This window comes from Diceros bicornis, chromosome 23, assembly GCF_020826845.1.
Source record: "Diceros bicornis minor isolate mBicDic1 chromosome 23, mDicBic1.mat.cur, whole genome shotgun sequence".
Lineage (NCBI taxonomy): Eukaryota > Metazoa > Chordata > Mammalia > Perissodactyla > Rhinocerotidae > Diceros > Diceros bicornis.
Genome location: NC_080762.1, coordinates 5,118,730 through 5,135,332, shown reverse-complemented (window position 1 = coordinate 5,135,332; position 16,603 = coordinate 5,118,730).

Below are 16,603 nucleotides of genomic sequence, written 5' to 3'. Positions count from 1 at the left end.
CCTGGATTAGGGATCCATTCTTCTGAGAAACTGTTGGCAGAATGTTGCTAATGTTTGCAGTCAGAGAAGAGCCTGCCTTTTAAGGGTGTCTTTATTACAAATGAGCGTTGAGACTCCATCTCATCCTAGGCTTGAACGCAGTTCCTATCCACACACATCTGAGGAGACAACTGCCTTCACATGCTGGTGGTGTTGATTTATAGCAATAATAAGAGCAAAGGAAAAACTATCTTTTGAAGACGTGGAACTCTCTGGTGGATAGTTTTCAGATTCTGAAATTTAGAGATGAAAAGAAACTTTTGAAAAGTTCCTGTCTGTGCTGCTTTAGATTCCACAACAAGACCGTAATGTCTGTTGTCATTAGCTTTTGTCTTCCAAGTACTCTTCTCTCTGAGGGTTTCTACATTTGGAATTGTTGGAGAGAAATCAATTTCCTGAGAACACTTTAGCTAATATTGAATTTCAATTTATATGATTTTTACTTTTAATGTTTTTTAAATGTTTTATTTATATTTACATTGTACAAAACAGATCATTGAAATTTAGGTCCATGAAAACAATATTCAGAAAAATCAGGAGAACTACCAATCTAATGTTTAGATAAAGACTCCAAAAGCTCTCTAGAATAACTTCAATCTAAAAAATATCAAATTTAAAACAAAATTATTATGGCAGTGCCATTTTGAATAAAATTGGTTTTAATCTATTGGCTAAAAAGATGTATAAACGGGCCAATAGTCTCTAGTTCGTAGTTTTATCCAATTTCATTTCTCTGCGCTCCTTCTGAGGGTAATTTCATCCCATTCTATGCAGCGAACAGGAGATGGCAGCATTACTTCAGCCATTGGAAAAGACCCTCCAATGAACCCCTGCTTAGAAGAGAAGGCTGGGAGCCGATGGGGAAGAGAGACAGCAGCAGGTGCGCCAGTGTCTCCCAAGCAGGAGACACAGGAAACAAATGTGAAACAAAGCTGTGTAATGCCTCTGAATGCTGCACATTTTTACGCATATTTTCCAGTGGAATAGCCCCTTTCCTTGTAAAAATGAAGTGGGTCAGATGTTGCGATTTTTGTAGGATTTAGAAAGCTGTACATGCCTAACAAAGAACTTGCCTCTACAGCTGTGGGATCTTTAATCTCTATTTTTTTTTATGGAGTAGTAATTTTCTAAGAACACTAGACACTCATCATCTTTATTTCTTCTCAAATTTCTAACTGATTTTAATAATAGTGAATAAGGAGCTTGGATCTCAGGTGAGTAAAAATACATACATGCAGCTAAATTCTCCTATCTGTTCTGTTAAGATGTTAGCACAGGAGAGAAAAGATTAGGTTGGTAAATCCATGGGCCTCAAGGTCTCAAGGCCTCAGCTTCTTTTTAGCATCCAGTTTGGTACCTCTCCTTGAAGAGGCAACTTCCAAGGAATACAAACCCCTCATGTGCAACCTGGATATATTTTGCTGAAATACTTTAAAAAATATATATGTGTAAATAAATTTACATATGTTGTGTGTGTAAAGAACTTGTAATATTCTTTCTTAGCTTCCTTTAGAAAATTTAACCAGCTATTGGAAGAGTACCTGAAGAATCAAAATTTATGGGCTTTAAGGAAAAAGAGGAGAAAATGAAGGCCAAAATAGAAAAGTTTTCTTGGGCCGGCCCCGTGGCTTAGCAGTTAAGTGCACACGCTCTGCTGCTGGCGGCCCTGGTTCGGAACCCCGGGCGCGCACCGACGCACCGCTTCTCCGGCCATGCTGAGGCCACGTCCCACATACAGCAACTAGAAGGAGGTGCAGCTATGACATACAACTATCTACTGGGGCTTTGGGGAAAAATAAATAAATAAAATTATAAAAAAAAAAAAAGGAAATCCAGGTGGCTTCTTTCTAAAAAAAAAAAAAGAAAAGTTTTCTTGCTACCTGTGTTCGGTCTTTACCCTGGTTAAGAAAGAAAAGATTCAAAGGATTATTTTAAATTGGAGAGTAGCATTCCAGCCTTTCCTTTCATTTTAAAATTCCATATTCCTAGAAGTCTTATTTGGGAGATATTTCCCTAAACCCTACCTTTAAAAGATGGATTTCTGTTGCCCATTTTCATTAACATTTGAGCTTTAATTTCCTCATATCTGCATATAATCTGCTTTGGGCAAAGCTTATGTTTTTTTTTATCTATTTTGAGAAAGCAACCCTTCCATAATGTCATAAATTTGACTTGTGTGTACTAAACAGAAGATTTTATTAATACGCTAACTCTTTTTCCATTAAAATCCTAAGTTAACAAATACCTAAATATAGCTGTTGTGGGTTCACCAGAGACACAAAGGTGAACCTGAAATTTAGCCTACCAATGGGCAGCTTATATCACTGGCAGGGTTACTATATCAGAAATAATGACCTGAGTGTGAGTTTGAATGAATGAGAACCGTAGATGTTTAATCGTAATGCAGTCACAGGTTTATCCTGGCCTCTGTAAATGGTAGGAAGGAATATCTGATCTTACAAGCTGTTTCACCTTTGTTTTTCAATAGCTGCGTCTCCTCAATAAATAATTGTGAACAAAGACACTGGTATTAATTTTCATCCCTTTTGACATACTAAGGACTTTAAAGTGGGATTTGACAGAGACTTTTGGTGTGTTTGTAGGGCCTACTGCTGGGCATCAGGTTTGTTAGTAAAGATTATTATGGTGTGCATACCAATCCATTTGAAAAGCGTTAACTCGGAAAAGGGAATGCAAAGGCTTAAATATATGTGTGTGGGTGTATATATATAGAGAGAGCATTGTTCAGCCCATACCTACAGTGGGTATGAATCCTGGCTTTGCCAGTTAGTGGTTGTGAGACCCTAGAGAAGTCATTTAGCTTATATAAATCCCAATTCTTTTTCTCTAAAATAGGAATACTAATACTGTATCCAGTTTCTTAGAGGCTTTTTGTGAAGATTAACTGAGATAATATGTGTAAAGTGCTTAACCCAGTGTCTAGAGCATAAATCGTGGTGGTTATGATCATGATGGTACAGAATTATCACAGCAGATATAAATATATATATAAAAAAATACAATCCAGATTACTTTTTCTTTGCAAAGCTCTAACCTATATAAAGATAGTTTTAAGATCTGTTAAAAACTCGGATATCCCCGAAGGAATAGGTTATAACTTTTAGTTACACGGTGCTTGAGACAATATATTTGTGTAACCTTCTCAGAAAAGTTTTACAAATGGCTTTCATAGGCCATGGACTTTATTAGAGTCCCAGTCCTAAGGGGTTCATAGAAGCTGGTCTAAGGATTATTTAGAAAGACTATAGGAAACTGTGCTGCCCAATGGGAGTTTATGTCTGTTCAGACTCCTGCTCTTGGCTTCAGCTCTCGACTGTGGCTTTGTGCCTCCATAGACAGCATGCATCTTAAGAGCATCGGCCGTGGACATTTAGGGTTGTTACTCTGAACAGCATTTCCCAAACAGGCATTCAGTTTCGCACACTACTTACATACTGGATGTTTAACACAATGTGTTACTTTTTATTTCTGTAGAATTTTTTTGTTATCTAAGAAACAAAATGAGTTTAAATATTTCCCAATCTAGGCCCTCTGCCTTGAAAACTCTTTGACGTTGGGTCTTTTATGTTTTCTTTCAATTACAATTTAGGTCTGTGAGCAAGGAGGTCAGATCATCTCGTCCCTCATTCTGCATTCTTTTCCCCCTGCCCTTGCTCACGTCCTCCGGCCCCTTATTTGCACAGCCTGTATTAGCTTATAGATTGCATACCTGATTAAGAGTTTCTTGAAGGTAGGGAACATTCTTCGTATGTGCTTTCCTCAATGCCTAATAGGATGTTTTGTTCAAAAGGTGCTTAAAAAAATGAGGACGTGGTTATGAACTGTGGTCATATTTTGTGTAGTGGGGATACAAGCACTGCCAACTATGATTAGGCTAAAATGGAGGCTCTTCATTCTGAAAAGAAGAGAGTTGAATACTCTGACAGGGATCATGTAGGGTACAGATTGAACAAACACAGTCTTTTTCCCACTATAATTTAGGCTAATCTATGAAAGAATTAAATAATACAGAAAGCTACTTTACATACTGAGTAGATAACACGTTACTCCAAGGGGTGATATAGGCTGAAAAGAGTAAGCTTGGATAAATGTAGAGGCAAGATGGAGAATGAATAGTTAAGGGAAGCCGCATGTTTTGAGTGAATCTCTGAACTTTGAAGCTAATGTGAGCAGCCGCCATCTTGGCATCTCTGCCATGATTGAGCCATTCTATTGGACTGGCAGGGCCCTGGCCTTGACAATAGGGCAGTTCTTATGCTCTCAGGAGTCACAAAGAGTGGAATGTATCAGTTTTAATTTTATACTTATTTTGTCCTTCTTCCCAGCACCTTTCATCATCCACACCTCGCAAAACCCCAACTGTAGTCAATGTAATACTTCTCCTGGTCCATTCCTGCACCACACAGCTGAACACCATTGCAGAAATGCACGCAACCAAACCAACTGGTTTCATGTTGAGTATATAGGATGCAGGTAGGAGGTTAGAAGTCATGGTGGCCACTTGATGTTTCTTTCTGATTGTTTCTATGTTCTTTCAGTGAGATAAGGAAGTGAGGTCACCAGCCAGGATCAGGATGAGGAAGGATGTGATGGAGATTTGAGGTGAGAGGAGACATCCAGGAGATTGACAGAGTGAATGGGCAAAGCATGTGGTCCCACATCTCCTTCAGCTACTGTCCCCCTTTCTCAATTCCCATTTACAGCAAAACTCCCGCAAAGAGTGATATATACTCCCTGTCTTCAGCTCTGCTTCCAGTTCATCTTGAAAGCATTGTAATCAGGTATTCACTCAAAATGCCTGTGCAACTTCTCTTGTCAAGGTCACTGTGAATTATATGTTGTTAAATTTAATGGTCAATTCTCAGTGCTTAACTTTCTGAACTTCTCAGTGGCATCTGACAGTTCCCTCCTCCTCTGTAAAACACTTGCTTGTCTTCTGTTTTGTGGCTGCTTCACGGGCTCCTCCTTCTTGGTCTACATTACCAATTCTTCATCCTGTCTCTGGCCTACATATTGGAGAACTCAAGTTTCATTCCCTGGATCTCTTCTGTGTCCACACTCACTCTCTTGGTGGTCTCATCCATACATAGGTGGAAGGCTTCCAAATTTATACCTCCATCACAGACCTTTCCCCTGAACCCCAAATGCATAGACCCAGCTGCTCACTTGACATCTCTACTTGGATGTCTAACAGGCTTCTTTAACCAAACTTCTGATCTTTCTGCAAAAAACTTGCTCTACTCCTGATTCCTCCCCATTGCAGTAAATGACAACTTTATGCTCTTAATTGTTCAGGCCAAAAACTTGGGAGTCATCCTTGCCTCCTCTGTTTCTCTTATACTTCATGTTCAACGCTGCCAGCAAATCTTGTTGTTTCTTCCTTCAAGACAGAGTCAACGTGTGGTGGTCTCTTACCACCTTGTTGCTTCCGTTCTGGTCCAAGTTGCTGTCATCTCTCACTTGGATGGCTGCAGCAGCTCTCCAACGAGTGTCCCTGTTTCCACCTTTGACCCCAACAGTCTGTTCTCCCAAACAGCAGCCACAGCGAGCCTTTGAAAACTTAAATGAGATCCTTTTACTCCTCTGCTCAAATTCTCTCTGTATTCTTTCCTCCTTCATTTCACTTTAGCCACACTGGCCTCCTTGCTGTCCTCTGCCAGTACCCAGCATTCTCCTGCCTCAGGACCTTAGCACCTGCTGTCCTCTCTGCCTGGCGCATTCTTCCCCTGTGTATCTGCACGCCTCACTCTTTCATCTCCCTCAGGTTCTTGCTCAGACGACACCTTATCATGAAGGAATTCCCTTGATTGCCCTATTTAAAATAGAAATGCCTCCCCATATTAATGACTCCTTTCTCTCTTCTCCACTTTCTTCCTTAATTTGTCCCTGTACCACTCATTGCCAACTGACACCCGATATTTAAATTACTTCTTTGTGTATTATATGTCTCCCTATGCTAAAATTTAATTTTCATTTTTATAAAAGGGGAGGTAAGGGAGGACTTCCTGAAGAAGTAATTCTTGAACTGAGATTTGGAAGAGGAGGAGGAGAAGCTGAATAGGCTGAGAGAAGAGAAGATCCTTCCAGGCAAAGGGAAATTCGTGTGCAAAGGTTTCCTTCCTGTGGGAGGAAAGATGGTGAGAGTAAGGGACACACGAAGGCCTCATTCCCTCATACTGGATGCCTTCCTGATGGCTGGCATGAGGGCCACTGGGAACTCAGGCTCAGTTCAACACACTGATGACCAGAAAGTAACTGTTAGTCTCTCTGGTCCCAAGTTCAAAAATTCCAGGGAAGAACTTTGATGGGTCTCTTGGGTCAGGGGGCTAATTGAAGAGGTGAGGCAGCATGCCTGGGCCAGCTTGGGTCACTTCCTCACCCCGAGACCAATCCCTGTGGCCAGAGAGGTGAGGTCTGTGAAAAGACAGCAGCTGCCACTCAAACCCCATGTGACAGAGTGGAGAGGCACGTTTCCTCGATAGGACATGAGGATCCTACAGGGACCAGCCAAGGCACTGGATGCCCACTGCAGTAGCTGTACAGGAGGGACATTTTGTGGTCCAAGAATCAAGAGGTTGGGGACGTAGTGTTCAGGGAGGCAAGAAGATGACACCGTGTTGGAGCTTTGGGAAGGAAAAACCTTAGGAGAAATTTCCTGTATCAGGAAATGGCAAGTAAACTTAAAGAGCAGTGATATTTTAGTCAGTTTTAAGTTGAATAAATACCCTGTGCAGTTCCCAGGGAAATCGGATGCATATAAAAGCTTTGTGTTAATAGGGCCTGATGGGATGAAGAAAGTGGGGTGAGTCCTCTTTGAGGAGAAGTGGTTTGATAGAAGCTAGAAACCTGCAGGAGCAGCTGTTGGATGATGGATGGTGACTGCCAACTGACCTGCGAGTGGGAGCTTTTCAGAAAGAGAGAGAAAAGGAAGGTGACAGGCGAGCATCAGGAAAGTGCTAGCACTGTTTTCCCTTCAGCTCTCAGCATCGTCTCGGACTTGTGCTCAATGCTTTGTATTTGCCTCTCTACATCCATTTTCCACCGTTATCTGAGTTTGTGGAGAGACCTACCTGAATAAACTGTGTTCATGGGCATCCCTGTGTCCTACCCACGAGAGGACCAGCAGGGTGGGGAGGGAGTGAGGCAGGGTGTTTAGTATGGGGCTCCCTGTGGGTTCACTCTGGTCCTATAGGACGACAGGGCAGCCCCTGCTCTCTCCAGGGTAGTAACAGCTTTCTGCTATTGCTGATCTTAGGATCCTACTCCATTCCTTACTTCTCCAAACGCTGTTCACTCTTTTTGTAAACAACCCCTTTATTAAACTCTGCTCAATTATCCAGTCTGAGTGCCGCCATTTATTTCCTGCTGGGACCCAGACTGCTAATAAGGACTGAACTATTTTAGGGAGTTAAAGAGGATTGGGGAGATTGCAGACTGTTTTGTGGAGTTTGTACAGAGGCACAGAGACAAACCTGAGGAGCCTGAAGTTCTAATGCAAACCGCCCTGCAGAGAACACTCACGCTCACTGAATCTAGACATCTGCAAATAGTCAGAGAAGAAACAGCCTGGCGGCAAATGGTCCGAGTCCACGCTGATCATCACAAGAGTGGAAAGACGAATCCGGATACATTGTGGAGAAGTTTACAGGCGAATGATGCCCCTTCTGCAATATCGAGCCCCAGACAGTCAAAGGTTCACGGAAAGGTGATGATAATAAGGCACTCTCTCTATTCCCTTGGCATCTACGCCCTGCAGCTTTAATGTCTCCTTCGCTGTCACGTTTATTTAGCATGCCCTGTGACCCTTGCACGATATTGATGTATAAAATTGAATTAACAAACAGGCCACCACCAGTTCACCTGTGTTGAAATAGCTAAAAAGGGAAAGACACCCAGGTGGATAAATGAGAGGGCACTTATGCAGCCAGAGGAATCCAAAACAAACAGAAGGAAAAAAAAATAAACCTGAGATGCCGCAGAATTTGGGAAGCAATTTGTATGCCAACTGTACGATGATAGAGGAACTCGCAGAAGAAAATCTCACGTTCACCTGTGATGAAGACAGCAGGCTGCACTCAGGGACCAGTAGGCACGGTTTTTCAAATGCGTGCGCCGTGGTCTTGCACTGGTGTTTGCGAGTGTGCACAGTGCTTCTGGACTGAACAGAAAGAACAAGTTATGGTTCTTTGTTATGATCTCTGCTTAGTGCAGCACCTGACAAAGGGCTTTGCATGTTGAAAATGCAAGCATTAGTTGAACGAGTGAACAAAAATGAATCTGCTGAAAAACGACCTTAAGCCACTAGCATGTTAATAAATTAACACTTTTGTTCTCGGTGTAACGTTCTGCTTATTTAACTGATTGTTGTTTTGATTGGGATCTATTAACTGACAATAGTATTTGTTAAACCTATCAAAGAGATAGTTGAGTGTCTGTTTACTAAAAATCAGTTGCTGGGATTTCAAACACCTTTTGGATCTATCTCTAAAGGAGTTACAAAAAATCTATTAATTTGTTAATCATTTATATATGGCCATCGTGACTTGTGTGTGTAAATATACAAAGTAGATGCTCATGTTGTCAAGTTGCTTCTGATTTGGATCCCACATTTCCTTGGCCAGTCTAGTCTGAGCAAAAGCACAGATGACAGAACAGCGAAAATCCAGAGCCCTCATCCGATGGACAAGTAGAAGACTTATCCCAGATGGAGGCTCACTGCCACCATCTTTGTGTACTTATGAATTTGCATATTAAAGTATTCCCTTTTAGGTTGAATTATTAGATTTTATCAATGCCTCTACAGTTGCTTCAAAAACTAACTTTGTGCCATCTGTGGTCATTAGATAAGAGGAAAAATGAGAAAATACATTTCGTAAGTTAGATTTGCATGTAAATTTAGGTGCACCTTTAGGCGTGAGATGGAACGCTGGGGTCCTATGGAATTTTTTACATACTGTATAATAAAAGTCTGCAATCTGATACCTCACACATTTCCATTAACCTCCGACGTTGAATTTGTTCTATTCTGATTGTTTTTTCATTGATACAAGTGTTTGGTGAAGAATTAGGAGCTTTCCTTCACAAATGTTTTGTTTGATTTATAGCATTTTGGGCTGTGATATTCCTGGTTAGAATACTTCACTGTTGAAATCTTTAAAAAAAAACAGTAGTTGAATTCCCAGAGGATAACGTGCATCAGCTCTGTGTTAGTCTCTTTGTTCAGAATTATTATTTCAGCCTCCAAAATGTGTTTTCACTAACATAATAGAGTGATAAATGCAAAGAGTGTGTGCACAGCTTTCAACATTTGGAAATGCTTCTACAAATTGCTCTTATACTGGGCAGTGTACTTTTTCTGTAAAGGTATTTCTGTTCTGTACCCTGCTGTCCCAAAGTTTCCAAAAGTTGAACACGAACTCTGGAGGAATCCAATTTTGGGACTTAAAAACTGGAGTTGGAAGGCAGACAGTTTCTGTTCTTGCCTAACTGAGTTCTCCCACTTTCTCCCTTCTTGTGTACATGGACATCAGTTTCACTTGTTTTCCTTTGAATATTTATGTGTGCTTTCTTAACTTACAACACACAAACATTCCAGGTAAGTGTCATGTTCATCTTGGATTTTCCATGCTGCTTCATTCTCCTTTTTGACCTTCCTAGTTACCGTCTTTCATCAAGCACTTAGTAGTTGTGAACCATCAAAATGTAGTACCATCACCAAAACAGCCCACGTCACTAAGACAGTCTACCCCTTTACACCTGTGTCTGTGCTTCCCAGGCTGGCAGCCGGTAGGCACATGTGGCTGTTGAGCACTGCAGTGGAGCTAGTCCCAATGGAGATGTGCTGTAAGTGTGAAGCACATACTGGGTTTCCAAGACATAGTAAGAATAAAAAGGATGTAAAACATCTTATTAATAATTTTTATATTCATTACATGTTGAAGTGGTAATATTTTGGGCTTGTTGATTTAAATAAAATGTTTTATTAAGAAATTAAAATGTATTATTAAGAAATTTTATTTTTTTTCTTTTTTAAATGAGGCTACTAGAAAATTCTTTTTCAAATGTGGCTACCAGAAAATGTGGCTCACCGTTGTGGCTTGCATTATATTTAGATTAGACAGTACTACTCAATATCAATCTTGCTCAAACCTGGTTACTCTCCAGAAGTATGTAGGAAACTCAAAAAACCCCCACAGTTTCCTGGGTCTTACCCCAGACCTACTAAATCCAAAGACTGGGCATGGGTGTTAAGACTCTGTACTTTTAGAAAGCTCCGCTGATAATTTTGAGGCAGCCAGTTAGCAGAGCAACATTTGAGAACATCTACTCTAGAGCCTCTCTTTTGCTACCTCATGACAACACTTTAAGTCCCGGATCTCATGCACCACAGGAAGTCCTCTTTTATGTGACTGAATTCCGTTGTGGGTAAATCACAAAAAACAAGTCTCTACCTGCTTGCTAAAGTAGTTCCCTTCCTTTAACCTATTTAAATTTAGAACTGTCTAAGAAGGGGCTTAATGAGTAAGAATATTTGCATAATGCTGGAGAAACCCTTTTATCTAAGTTAGCTGGGACCAGCAATGGTCATTTACTTTTTTTTTTTTTTTTTAAGATTTATTATTATTATTTTTTAGAGCAGTTTTAGGTTCATAACAAAATTGAGAGGAAGGTACAGAGATTTCTCATATACTCCCTGCCCCCACACATGCATAGCATAGCCTCCCCCACTATCAACATCCCCCTCCAACTTCCACTAACAACCTACATTTGTTACAATTGATGAACCTACATTAACCCGTTATTATCACCCAAAGTCCATAGTTTATATTAGGGTTTACTCTTGGTGTTGTATTGTTTGCTTTTAAAAACACTATTGTCGGGGAGGGGGGACATGATATATTCATATATCAAACATTTTATTTTAATTTAAAAAATATGTGCAGACTTTCCATTATCAATCTTTTAATATGGGGCCGGAGAGTTTTCTTGACATAGTGGTCTGCTGATTAGAGCTCTCCAATATCTTTCTTCCATAAGCAACATCCAAAATGCCTCCTTTACAATGTCCACTTCCATTTCTTTAAAATGTAGAACGGTCTTAAATATACTTAGGAGGCAACCTAGGTGCAGTACTTTCTAGATTATTGTGACTTTTTTCCCTAAACTTCCGTAGTTTTGTCACTTAATTTGGCAGAAATCATTTTTCTACTTATCTTTTCAAAGCATATAACTTCGTTTCCACAGAGATAAGAACTCTTTGTTTCTGCTCTTATGTTTCCTAAGTTTACACAGTATTTATTAAATTACAAAATTCCAATAACAATTACAGCTGTCACAATCAGGGTTGGCAATAAACTTCTTTGATCTCTGTTAAGCATAAAACTCAACTGGTGGGAGCAGTCCTGTACAAGCCTTCTCAGGTGCAGTCTGCTGTTGAGAGCATTTAGAATGCCATGGGCATCAGTAGGTATGCTTAACAGAAAGACTGGATAGCATGGTGAATTCATCTGGCAAATCAGTTCATTGAAGGTCATTCAGAGAAGCTCTACTATAAAAAATAATAGTAATAGTAACTGATATTTATTGAAGACTTGCAATGTACTAGACGTAGACATTGTATATAATACCTCGTAGGCTACTCACAAGCATCCTTTGAGGCATGATTTATAATTAGCTTCATTTTACACAAGAGGAATCGAGGCTTCCAGAGGTTAAGTCACTTGAGGTCACACAACTTTAAGTTTGGAGATAAAATTCAAACCTAGGGTAGTCTGACCCCAGAATCTGGGACCAACTTTTAGCTTCGAAAGCCTAACCTTGACGAGAGGGTTCACGTTGTCCCTTGCTGGAGACCTCATTTGGCCTGACATTGATCTATGGGACTGGGTCAAGGGCAGAGACTCTGCAAAGCAAGTAATCACCATAACAAATAACTTGCATGTGTGTCCTGGATCAGAGGACAACTCTATAAACTTTTTTAGAATATGATGAAGCATTGTGTAATTAATATATCTAATGTCTTAAACCAATGAATAGATTGGGTGTTTACAAGCAAACTTTGCTGAGAGTATTATTTGAGCAAGAGCCCAGGCTTCAAGGAGATGAATAAATTCTTATCCTCATTTCTGGACACTCTATCCTGGGGTCCCGAAACCAGGTATTTATCATGCTGTCTCCTTTGGGGTGCTTTTCCTCGGTGTGATGAATGTGGCTTCCTGGAAAGGCTGCTTCACGCCAGCCTTGAGGCAGAGTCCTTTTAGCTCAAAGAAAAATAAATTGGCTTCAGAAAAAAAAAAAAAAAACTGTCAACCTTTTAATCCTTCCTTTTCCATCTTCTTTTTCCTGACCATGGTACCATGCATCGTTCAGTCTTCAGGGATCCATTGTTCATTTCTAAAAGAGCATCAGAGGTGCACTGGGAGTGCTTTTTATATGCATTGTCACACCCGTATTTGTATGTGATAATTAATCACCCACGGGTCAACCCCCTACAATACTGCCCCAGGATCTCTCTGCCCCTACCACAGTTTTCCTCCCACGGGAAAGCGGGTGGGTAGCTTTGCCAAGGTATCATTTGGTAATAAAATATTTTTCCAAGATGTTTTCCAATGATCTATGAAGCACTTACCACGATTTACACCTATTTTCTTGTCTTTGCAAGTGAAGAATGGCGTTTACTTTTTTTGAAGTATAATTAGGCCCAAAGAAGTCATTCTACTTATTTTGTGGTTCTAGATTTTCTGAGACTTTACTTTTGAGCCTGCCACATTGGAAACTTTTTTTTTTCCTAATAATAATTTTGATCTGAGTGTTAAAAAACAAGCTGTGTAGCTTCTCTTTTGCACAGGTAAGAGCAATCAAAATTATTCTGTGAAGTGTTCAGTTCATAACAACTTGCTGGCAAGGAAGTGAGGAACTTTGTTAGAGCCTTCAACTGGGCTGGACGTCGATTGGCTGGACCGTGTCATTTGAAATTAAAGATTTCTGGCTGCCAGAAAATAAACAGCTGCCACGAGTAGGTCCAGAGGGAACGGGAATTTCTCTTCTGAAATTTCTCTTCTGTCAGGTCTGTCTCTGGGTGTCTGTGAGACAATGTTAAACTTGAGTTTCACTTAATTTCAAAAAAGTTAGCTTCGCGGTTAAATCAGCTTCCCGGTGAGAAGAGATTCTATCGTCGTTTTCCCTAGAAGATCTGCATTTTCAGGATTGGAAATCAAATTGGATATCAAGAGTGGATGGGAAGCTTGCACATGTCTCTATAGATGGACAAACTCAAGTAATTTGCAGAAGGCACTGGAATTCGGATAATGGCTCACGCGTGTCTCGTGAAGTAAATATTGCTTATGTAGGAGACCGGTGGTTCTCAAACTGTGGTCACCAGACCACGAGCATCAGCACACCTTCATCTCAGAAAGGCAATTTTCAAGCATCACCCAAGCCTTCTTAAAATAAAAACTCTGGGGATGGGGTCCAGTGATCTGAGTTTAAACAATCCTTCCAGGTGATTCTGTATATTAATGTTTGAGAACCACCACCAGACACAATTCTTTTAGATGGAGGGAAATTTTGACATCATTTCTCCAAACTCATTATTTAATATGTGGAGATTTGAGGTTCAGAGAAGTTATGAGGTTCATCTAAGGTGTCGTTTCATGTCGCAAGGAACAAAGTCAGGCAGTAATCATTTAGCGAATGGACATTTATTGTGAGGATTTGTAAGGTATCGCTGATATCAAGTCTTAGACTCTGGGACTCAGGCGTCTCTCCTTCGCTGTTTCTATTATTTCTAACACCTCTGACTAGCGACCTTCTCTTCTCCGCGTCTGCCTCATGGCTCCTGCTTACTTATATCTTTATTGCCTCATTGTTTTTGTTTAATGTCTTTTCTTTCCATTGGTAGTTTTGCTTTGTCTTGGTTTTCAGTTTCCGCATCAGCCCACAGCCTGTATCGCACTCTGCGTGTTACTATTTATGGTCCCTAAGAGAGAGACTCTGTTATGAATTATGGAGTTCCCCGTTTGGCAGAGCTCTAGTGCCAGACCACCTCATTCATTCGTTCATTCATTCACTCAACAACTACGTATTGAGATTTTGTGTATTTCATTATTCTAGACTTTGGAGACACAGTGAAGAAGACAGACAAAATATTCAGATCTCTACAGCTCTTAAATCCTAGTTGGGATTTAGAAAATAGACAATGAGTAAATATTTACAGGTCCACAATCTCTATCACGAGTCTGAAATTCAAAAAGCTCTTCAAACTGAAAGATATTTCCTAACTCACTTGGCAGCAAAATCTGACCTGACTTGAACTTCTCTGGCAGCAAAACATGACCTGGGGAAAGGTGAAGCTATTTGTAGTCTTTGTTTATTCTTCTTCTATGAATCCCCATGCACTGCATTGAAGAAATATTAATGTTTGATTATGGGGAGCTGTCACAGACCCTGATGCCATAAAGCCTTCATAAAAATTCTTTAAAAAATTGAATTCTGAAACATGGTTGCTCCCCAGGGATTTAGATAAGGGTTGCAGACCGGTAATAAGGGTCGCAAAGTGCTAGGAAGAAAATTTAATCAAGGTAAGAGGCTAGACAAAAATGGGAAGTGCTACATAAATTCTAAACCTTAGTGATTGTTATGGTTCTTCTCAGCATGCATCCAACTTGGGGAGCAGTCACGGACGTATGGGATGAGGAAATGTAGTCACCAGTTGAGGATAGAGGGGTTTTTGCAAATAAATCATTAAAAAAAACGAGTTATTTCAAAACTTCTAGTCAATTCCCACCAAGTAATTTCTTAAACACAATGGCAAATATTATTAAAATTATGGCCTGATGTAGTAGGACATTAGTGCTCCTAAAGTATGTGGCGTCCAAGGAGATGGATTTAAATTATGCCCTTCTATAATGAGGACATAAACATATGTTTAGATAAATGATGACCAAGTGGATTAATTAGTGACACGGAGAAGAGAGTACAGAGAGAGTAGCAGGGAATCTGAATTATCCCCTCTGTAGGTGTGGTCCAACCTAAGCAAATGTATGGCCTTTTTTTACATGCAGAAATGGCATATGGAAATCTTCTGTGCAGTGTTAGTGAGAGCACTGGTCTTGCCAACTTCAAATTCTGTGCCACTGTTTGTATTTAACATTTTTCTCATGTTATACTGCATGTAATATAGTTTTCACCTGCTAGGATATATTATTACTAAGCTGTTATCAACACGTTTAAAAGTATAAGTGGGGTCTGACTCTATTGCCTTCTCTTATTATTTTATCTTAAGTGTATAATTTGTTAACAATATTTAATGTGCACTGAACTGTGTCGTAAGCCCAGGATAAACTTAATGAATATTAAAGGATGGCTGTGCATCCTGTCATATGCTGGATTTAAACTTTTAAGTGATTTCTGACTTTTTGATCCCTACAATTTTTAAATAAAAAGTTATGTTTGGCAAAGGATCATGCATTGAGATCTACAAAATCACAGTGTTGGTGAAAAGTTAAAATCTCTTCATCATCCCTCTTGGCACATGATCACACAGTCTCAGCTTGGATACTCGAAGTGGTACGCAGCCTCTCGGATTTCCTTTTATCACTCCGTTTCTGCTCTATGCAGAGTAAAATATTACATTACCAAAACTGCCTGATTGTGTTTTCTGAAGTTACAGAGACTAGTCTACTCTTCCAATCTTTGACATATACAATTATATTCTACCCTCATCTTTTTTCCCCAAATTGTCACAAAAGTTAGTTTTTGCAACTTTTCTTCATAGTTCATAGTTTCTAAACCAATTGGTCTCCAGTAGGAACTGTCTTCTTTTGTACTGTCCATTTAAAAATGTAACACCCTGATACAGCCACGATAATCTAGCAGTGTTCTGACTGATATACAATACATGACACTGAAAGTTTTCTAAATCCGGAACCATACAGTTATTTCGCAATCTTGTCATGTATTTTCTTATTTATTTTCTTACTCAGAGCTGTTGTCTTTGGCAGTTTTCTGGCACCTCACGTGGGCTGCTCTGAATCTTAGACTGCTACATCTGTCCTACAGATTCACGGTTGGTTGTGTAAGTGATATGCAGACACCAGCCTATTTGCTAGTAAGTTGGTAGGTTGATGTGAAGGCAACACGCAGGAATGGTTCTAGATAACTGGAAAAACTCTGATTACTTGGAATTTTAAAAGCAAAATTTTCATAGCTTTAGATTTTAAGGTGGTAACCCAATTGTTAACCCTACTGTTAATAATACTCTCAGCATTTTGTTCCCTATGTCTATCGATTTCAGAAAATGTCAGTGGGGATTCATGTTCATGACATGGAGCCCTGAACTAGCAAGTAGTAGCTTCAAATAGTGTTGATGTATCTAAAGTTTTCTGAGAAAAAAAGAAGCACCACATCTTGGTATTTGTTTCCTAGACTTGACCATAAGGATGTTAGAAGTTCTTTCTTCTTTTTAAACTTTTGGGGTTAGAAGAATGAGTTACAGTGTTGATTACATATCTTCATTGCAGACCTTCAGCTTATGAGGTTGGGG